The sequence below is a fragment of the Octopus bimaculoides genome, chromosome 20 (assembly GCF_046866305.1).
Source record: "Octopus bimaculoides isolate indiv1 chromosome 20, ASM4686630v1, whole genome shotgun sequence".
NCBI lineage: Eukaryota > Metazoa > Mollusca > Cephalopoda > Octopoda > Octopodidae > Octopus > Octopus bimaculoides.
This window is the reverse complement of record NC_142947.1, coordinates 2,730,592-2,740,591: the sequence shown is the minus strand read 5'-3', so window position 1 is coordinate 2,740,591 and position 10,000 is coordinate 2,730,592.

Sequence of the window (10,000 nt, the reverse complement as noted above, 5' to 3'; positions counted from 1 at the left end):
TTATTATTATAGACCCCTAAAGTGTGCAAGTCAAATCATCCTCGGTGGAACTGGAACACAGTACATGAAGACGGACGAATTGCGCTAAGCACTTTCGTCCGGCATGCTCACTATTGAGCCAGCTTCCTACTTTAACATTATTATTTGTACTGATTTCAAATTATGGCACAAGGCAAGCAAATTTACCCTCAGTACTCAAATAGTACGCATTTTATCGATATCTAAAGGGGGTCGATAAAATCATTACTGTTTTAGAATATTAAGGCGGTGAGCGGTCAGAATCGTTCGAGCCCTTTGCAAAATACTTATCGGCATTTCGTCCGTGTTTACGTTCTGCGTTCAAATTCCACCGAGGTCGACTGTACACTTCGCCCTTCCGGGATCGATAAAGTACCTATCGAGCATTGGGGTCACTGCAATTAGCTTATCTATTTCATGGAAATTCCTGTCCTGCTGCCAAAATTTGAAACAAATATAGGCAATACGGTTACCTTCTTAAATACGAACGCTATATATAATGTGTGTGTGTGTGTGTGTGTTATTGCCAATAGAGAAAGAACCGGTTTCTAACCTAGATCCAAGTTTCCTTCATTGGGCACACAAAAAAAGGAGAAAATAGTTATGGCTCTCAGACAATTTCTGCGACCACATCAACCCTAACATCTGGCCACCTAACTCGCCACACTGAATTCCCTTTCGTTCTTATGTGTGGTGCGCAGTTGAGCGAGAGACCAACAAAAGTCCTTGTCAGACCAAAGGTGAAGTGAAGTCAAGGGTTATGGCAGCATTCACCAACTTGGACAAGGAACCATTCAGAAGATTTCCAGGATATTCCATAGTCGTCTGGAGGCTGTACGTAACGCCAATCCCGATTTTTTTAAAATAAATTTCGCTCTATGGCAGTTCAAGATATTTTTATGTAATTTTGGTAAATATACCTGTTAGAATGAAATGTTAGTGTTATTTTCTTATTTGCATAATTTTAACGACAGTTTATTCACTGTATCCTATATATATGTATATGAATGTATGTGTATGAATGGTTAGAGAGATGAATGGATTACTGGATGGATGGATAGATGGATAGATGGATGGATGGATGGATGGTACGATCGATCGATGGAGGGAGAGAGGGAGAGTTGAATGCATGCGTTGTCTGTGTGCATCTATGTATATAAACATTTTTAATCACACATACACACTCACAGACATATATCTATGTATGCATACACACGTATGAATATAAGTGTTGATATACATTTTAGATAGATAGATAGATAGATAGATAGATAGATAGATAGATAGATAGATAGATAGATAGATAGATAAATAGATAGATAGATAGATAGATAGATAGATAGATAGATAGATAGATAGATAGATAGATAGATAGATAGACAGATAGATAGAGAGATAGATAGATAGATAGATAGATAGATAGATAGATAGATAGATAGATAGATAGATAGATAGATAGATAGATAGATAGATAGATAGATAGATAAACGGACAGAACCGGTAAGGCTTCAATCTGTCAGTGAAATACAGCTAAACCCATAACTGTATTGAATCATTTTAATTAACTTACGAATATCCGAAAGATTATTTAACCTTCGGTTCCTTTCCATTCATTTCCAAAACTATTACATCTACAACCAAACAAAAATTTGCTAACCTTTCAAACCGTAGGGTCGACACCATTTAACAGATATTATTTTACTTCACTTGCTATTACCCACACCCGCTTCCACTCCTAAATATTTCAATTTATAAATCATATAATCCGCCATTTTGACTAGCCATGAAAAATTCCTTTATTTTTCGTTGTTGATTTCTTCTTTGATTTTCCAATTTACTTTCTTTCTATAATTTTCGCTAATACTACTTGGAGACATTGATATATCAACTTAGACAGATTCACAATTTTATGTCGGGCGCCCGAAAACCATTACTTAATAGTATGAAAATGCTCATGCTATTCATTTTCAACGAATACGGAAACAACCTGACCTTTGTCACGCTTCATTTCCAAAATCAAGTCCGTTTCGTACACTTGTATATCTAAAACTGTCTATCATTGTCTATAGACTTCAAATTAAATCTACTTTATTCTTCGTTCTATTCATATTGAATATCTCACATGCCCACTCACACCGACACATACATAGACGCGCGCATGTAGGCACATTCACAATATATACATTCATACATAGTCATATATGCACACCTATAAACACACAGAGGCATGCGAACGTACACAGCCACACGCACATGCACATATTCCTATCTATTTAATACATATATACATATATATATATATATATATATATATATATATATATATATATATATATATATATATATATATACATATATAAATATATATATATATATATATACATATATATACATATATATATACGTATATATATATATATATATATATATATATATATATATATATATATACGTATATATATATATATGTATATATATGTATATATATATATATATATATATATATATATATATATATATATATACATACATATATATGTGTGTGTGTGGTAAATAATGTAGTTATCATCTCATACAGGTTTCAATCAGATACTGTGGCCATACTAGAGCATATACATAAAATATACTTTATATAGATATATATATATATATATAGATAGATAGATGTATACACGCGCACATTCATATATACATATATGTGTGCGTATATGAGCACGTTTGCGCACGTGCGGTGCGCGCGTGTGTGTATGTGTGTGTGTTTGTGTATTTCTAGTATAACTTGTATTTTTAGTTACATGTACGTCTGCCACTGTCTGTTTTTTTTTTCTGTCTGCCTGTCTGTCTATCTTGCTATAATATATAATATATCCAGATGTGGGTGTGTTCATGTAGGGAATGCATTAGCAAGGGTAAGTTCATTAGGGGTTTAATGCATTGTTATTTCTCGGATACTGTCACAGAACAAGCACAAGTTATTAAATAGTATTTAATAAGAGTGTATAACAAGAAAGGATAAGGTGGCTTCGAATAGGATCTGCTCAAATGAAACTAGAATCTTCCCATTTATTTTTTCTAGTTGCCGCCACAATCTATTTTACATCCATACAAGTATCATTAATTTTTCCACAGTGCGTAATTTACACTTGTTCTCTCATCCGCTTTATTTCTTTGCCTTTTGCAATAATAGACTTCTTCATGCTGAAGTTTTAAATTCCATGTTTCTTTCAGTTCTATAATTGTATATAAAAGCTGTGTTTTCGATAATTTTGTTATCATTAATTGCATCAGATTTGCATTGATTGTAAATTTTTGTATCAATATTGTATTTGAACATTTTATTCTACATTTTATAGACACCTATAACAAACTTTGATAGAGTTTCTATTACACATTTGAGGTATTTGTGTGTTACAGAGATTTGCATGTCTACTAGCCCTCAGAAATGTCAGATAATAATAGGTGCGTACCCTTAACATAGTATTCAAGGAGATTCAACTTGATACAGGGCAACACTTTCAATCAAACTTACAACTCGTTTTGCCAGGTGAGTGAACAGGTGCAACGTGAAAACAAATGTCCTGCTGAAGGACACGACACGCCTCTGAGTATTGACTTCACGACCTTACGATCATGAGCCTAATACACCAAACCACTAAGCCATGCGCCTTCTCCAGAAGGGCGTATGAATACCGAAGAGGCATAAATGGAAAATATAGTTCAAATCGTTTATGACGTATTTTCCCTTGTTAAGTGAATCTAATCATGGATGAGGAAGAAGACAGAGGAAATGGTGAATGTGTATGTGTGTATATATTTGAGATTATATGTATGATTCTGCTTCTGAGTATAATTGTTTAGTACTGAATATGAGTGATGGCTTTAGTGGTGGTTATTGGCGAATAGGTGAAAGGCCATATTCAGTGAGGGATCCTGTTGCTATCAACAATGATTATTATAATTAATACTTAGTTTAATAATGTTATAGTTTATGAATTTATTTTATTGATTATGGAGGAGGGAATTAGATATCTCAGATTAAGTTTTATTGTGAATTAATTGAGGTTGATACAATTATGCTAAGTTAACATAAAATCGATAATTTCGTCGGTGGAGAGTGTGTTGTTTTGTATTAAATATTTTTTACCATTAAAAAAAAACAGAGCTCGCTAGAAAATGGAAAAAAAAGACAACTATGAAAATTGACCCAGCCAGTAGCTAATTGCACCAGCGGCGGTGTGTTAATGATTATTTTCTATATCAGTAGACACATAATTTGTATGAGCATGCGTTTGCTAAGGGACGCTTAGCTACTGATAAGGCTCAAACAAGCAGAAATAAGTATTTAGAAATTTTACTACTACGGCTATTTGTAGACTAGAATAAAAACATAAGTTTCACATTTCGCGCTTCCAAATAAATCCGGGAACAAATCAGCGTCGAATGAACATTAAAATAGGCAGGTACAAAAAAGCTTCGTCAGAACATCTGATACTCGTTGCCATACGTGTCTAGAAACCTCGATTGGCGGTGTTGACGTTACTTTGAATTATTTAAGTACGTTACCACTACTCAAAGATTCATTTGAGGCAATTGATCAATATAGGGATCTAGGAACGAGATTAAGGGGACTAACAACGTGTAACCCGTTATTTAATGTTACCCCCGTTGACTCAAACCACGATCCTTGCTTCACAAACCGAGTTCAGCATCGTACTCACTACGGTATTCCTCTTACTTTTCTGGGAAACATCGTTGGTTTATGCGTAACATTTCAAAGTCACGTGATGATGTAAGCGTGTCATATTTTTGTTCGTTTTTCCGCTAATGAAATGTATGTGTATCATATCACAAACATTCTCGCATGTTAGAGGATTTGGGAAACCCTTTTATGTAAATCCTTATTTAAACACAAACGCATGTAGTAAGAAGGGTGTTATAAACACATGCGATAAGTAGATGCTTTATCCTCGAGATTCGGGATTTTGTTTCACATCGGTGTAAAATCCAATAGCACTTTACTGTCATCTTCTTGAAAACTTTACTTTTAATGTTGACAAAGAGTTTCTTATGGAATATGACGCTCTCATGCTGTCAGAATAATTTTTTTCTACTTTATGTAATATAATTTGCTACTGTGTGTGTGTGTGTGTGTGTGTGTGTGTGTGTGTGTGTGTGTGTGTGTGTGTGTGTGTGTGTGTGTGTGTGTGTGCGTGTTCGATTTATTTATTTGTATCTCACCACGTCGTTCTCTTATAGTGGAAACATTAGTATTTATACTGCGGTGAAGTTTGTGTATTTACTTTGCATTTACCTGTGTACATAGTATAAACACACTACAAATACACAGGTATGTATATATGTACATAGGTATATATATATATGTGTGTACATAGGTATATATATATATATATATATATATATATATATATATATATATATATATAGAGAGAGAGAGAGAGAGAGAGAGAGAGAGATAGGTAGATAGATACATGCATACATACATACATACATAAGATAGTTAGATATAGATACATATATGTATATATATATATATGTATATATGTATGTATATAAATTTATATATATATATATATGTATATATATATATATATATATATATATATTTATATATATATATATATATATATATGCATATATATATATTTTGTATATGTATATATATATATATATATATATATATATATATATATATATATATATATATATATATATAACCACTGAAGCCTTTATTTACCTTCTCCTGAAAATGTACATTCCTTCACTCCTTTCGCATATGTTTTTTTCCCCTTCAAACTTATATTTCCATATTCTACATGAGATTTTACTGTTTTTCTTCCTTTAATTAATCCACAAAATATATTATTACTATAACATCCGCTGTGAACATTATATGCTGTAGTTCCAATAACATTTAGAATTTTCAGTTTCCTTTCAAAATGCATTCACTTTAGTTGTAAGTTTAGTAGTCATTTTCTTTATATCAACGTGTCCTTGTATTATTTAATTTTCTTAATCATTACTTGTACAGATGCACCGCGTGCCACATGTCAGATGACGAAATGATCGTAGAGCAACTTCAAATGAAGTATTTTGCTCAAGAACACAACGCAACGCCCAGTTCGGGAATCGAACCCACGATCTCGCAATCGAGTTTCCTCTGTTCTTTCATGTCTATTGTTGTAAGAATCGTTAACACAACGGGAAAATGTTTGGCAGCATTTCGTTCAACTTCACGTTCTGAGTTAAACTGTTTCTGGGTTCGACTTTGCCTCTTATTGTTTCAGTGTCTATAAAATAAGTACTTCACATCCAGAACTGATGAGCTTCTGTTGAAATTTGAAACCAACGAGGTACACATGCTAGCACGTGTGTTGAGTTTGTGATTCGTAGATTCGAATGATTTCCCTCTCACTTCCTTCAGTGAGTTTTACACACTGATCTAAACGAATTTCGATATGTACAAATGCCAGTAATTTCTCACGGTCTTTTTGTTTTCAAAGTATTATAAGTTTTTGTCTCGAATAATTCCTCGCTCATAATCTTCGACAATTTGAGCATTAATGCAATCATAGCACAACTAAAACGTATATATATATATATATATATATATATATATATATATATATATATATATATATATATATATATATATATATAACATTTGCTAGTCTGGTAGACATTATGTTATAGTGATACGGTGATAAGTTAACATGACGTTGGTTTAAACAATTCTCTCAGTTTTGGAACTGTATAAAGAAATCAACGATCGAACATAAATGAAATATTGACGGTCACCATTTAACTAGGCATTACAACAACTGTGTCGAAGAATAACAATTCTTCCTATTTCAAATAAAAATTGTTTGAAAAGTCGAAATATTAAAACAGAGTTTCTGCTATGAAGCGTTTGTGAAAATTCTATTCAGACCCAGAGATAAGGCGCTGCTGTATGCGAAATTTTAAGCTATTAATTTGCTTGTAAACTGAAGCTATAATAATAACGTGTATCATGAATACCATTCGTGTTATCACATTTTAGTTTCGCTTTTTAAAATACATAAAATGCAATAACAACTCGTAAAAGAAAATCCCATGATTTCCTTTGTTTCCTGGTTTTCTTTTTTTTCATTTTCTTCTTTATCCTTTATTAATTCCAACTTTTCTTATTTTTTATTCTTATGTTTTCGTTTGTTAAAACAATAAGTTACTAAACTATTATTGAATTGTCTTTTAATAATCCGTACGAACAATTTGAAGACGCATATGTGAACATGGCAAAGACATATATGCGATAGTGATAATACACAATAGTTTGTGTTATTTTTTAAAGACAAAAATACATACAAATAACTTAGCATCGTAAAGTCGCATATATGAATATGGTACTCAATAAATAATTTCTTACAAATTTTACATTCTCTTCTAAATTACATGCAACTATAATAATAATAATGATAATAATAATAATAATAATAATAATAATAATAATAATAATAATAATAATAATAATAATAATAATAATAATAATAATAAAGGAGTAGCAGACAGTGGCTCTCATGGCTTCTGATTTTAACTGATTGGAAGTGTTAACGTTTACATTGGTTTGTCTTGGTATAAAAGATGGGCTACAGCAAATATTCTGCTTAATACCACAGATTTGCTTCTCAACCTTAACCATTTGAGCATGTCCCTTAGTGGCTGACGACATCTGCACCTCTGATCATGAGCAGAAGTAGTGGGGGAGCATCATAGCCATGTGTTGAGAGGAATTCTTTGCGGTTTGAATACTTCACCTTTGGAAACATGGGTGTTTTGCTCAAATAAAAGATTCTGAAAATTAAAGGTGTCTATTTACTTCCTTCATGTCTGTGTATATAAATATATATACATGTATATATGTATGTATGTATGTATGTATGTATACATGTGTATGTTTGTATGTTTAATTAAACACATATTGATATATATAGGCAGGTAGATAGATGGACAGATAGAAAGCTAGATAGCCAGACAGACATGCAACACACAGTCAGATATATAAGCTTATCAATAGGTTAAGAAACAGACACACATATATATGTGTATACATATATATATATATTATATATATATATATATACACACAGATAGTTACATAGATAGATGCATATTTTCTTAATATAGAGTAGATCTAATTTCTCGCAAAACTTTCCCGCTAAATGCATTAGTCGGAAATCACTTACAAAACACACACACAGACTTAGTCACATGTAATTCTAATTTATAATAGTCTTTAGTAGCACCAGTCAATTTAGTGAAAAGGAACCATTCCTTAAACCGCTACTAACACCTCACATGAACTTCCTACAAAGATTTCGTTTCAGCAACATTCCTTTTTTTCGGAATCGAAGTTTATTAAGAAAATGTCGAGGTCAATACTAATACGAAATATAAGATTCGTCGGAGTACATCTACAGGGTAATGTTTTGACCTATATAGCGTTTTGTTAAATGAAAATATGGTACTAAATTAAAAACAGCTTCTGCGAGAGGAGAAATGGAATCTTTGGCAATATTAGAGGTATTTTCATCAAAGAAACATGTCAAGAGAATAGAATCCATGAATGGCTGCTCTGATCCACTGAATATATATATTAAATTTTTCTGTCGACGCTATCCATTCATGAGGAGAATATATATGAATTATATATCGATGTACTTGCGTAGATATATGCATATATTTACATACATACTATATATGTGTGTGTATATATATATATATATATATATATATATATATATATATATATATATATATATATATGTATTTATGTATGTATGCATGTAGGTATATATGTATGTATGTATGTATGAACGTATATATATGTGTGTGTATATATATATATATATGCATATACATAAATGCATACATTCATATCTTACGCATATGCTCTGTATAATATCTGTCGATAGGACTCATAAATATGCAATACATATTTCTTATGAATATACAATATATATATATATATATATATATATATATATATATATATATATATATATATATATATATATATATATATATATTATATACATATATACATATATTTATATATATATACATATATATTACATATATAAGTGTGTGTGTCTGTGTGTATGTGTGTGTATGTATGTATGTATGTATGTATGTATGTATGTATGTATGTAAGTATATGCTCCTTTGCAGATATTTATATTTGTCTACTTTTGCTCCAATAGAAAAAAATTCTTATTTTCCATAGAAAAGGAGTTATTGAGATTTCATGTCAATGTAAAATACACTCCCCGCTCTGTCTTCCGCCACCCTAGCTGTGTCCCTATACATCATGTTCTTATGTCTGTGAGTGTGTGTGTATGTGTCTGTGGGGGGGGGGGGGGGGGGTGCACGCAACAAATATGAATACATACGCAGACAAATGGATATAGGAAGGAAGCTACACCTTAACTGTGGATGTATGTTTGCATTTTTGTGTATACATATATATATATATATATATATATATATATATATATATATATATATATATATATATATATATATATATATATATATATATATACATGTGTGTGTGTGTGTGTGTGTGTGTGTGTGTGTGTGTGTGCGTGTATGCATAGGTGCATATATATACGTATATATATTTTTGTAATTTACCGAAAACAGACGAAGACAGGCGTATGAACAACAAATAGGGGTAATATTTTTACGCTTGCAGTATTGAGAAAGTTTTTTACGTTTCGAGCCTAGGCTCTTCGACAGAAAGGGATATATATACGTGTAGTGGATCGGCTGAACTGAAAAGTTGATGGACTGACCGAAATGCTCTCATGAAATGGGACAATTTTTGTTTAATGGTCTCCCTTGAGGTCCACACCTTTCTTCCATCGGTGTTGCACTGTTTCGATCGCTTCGGTGAACAATCTTTGAACAAAGATATCGAAAA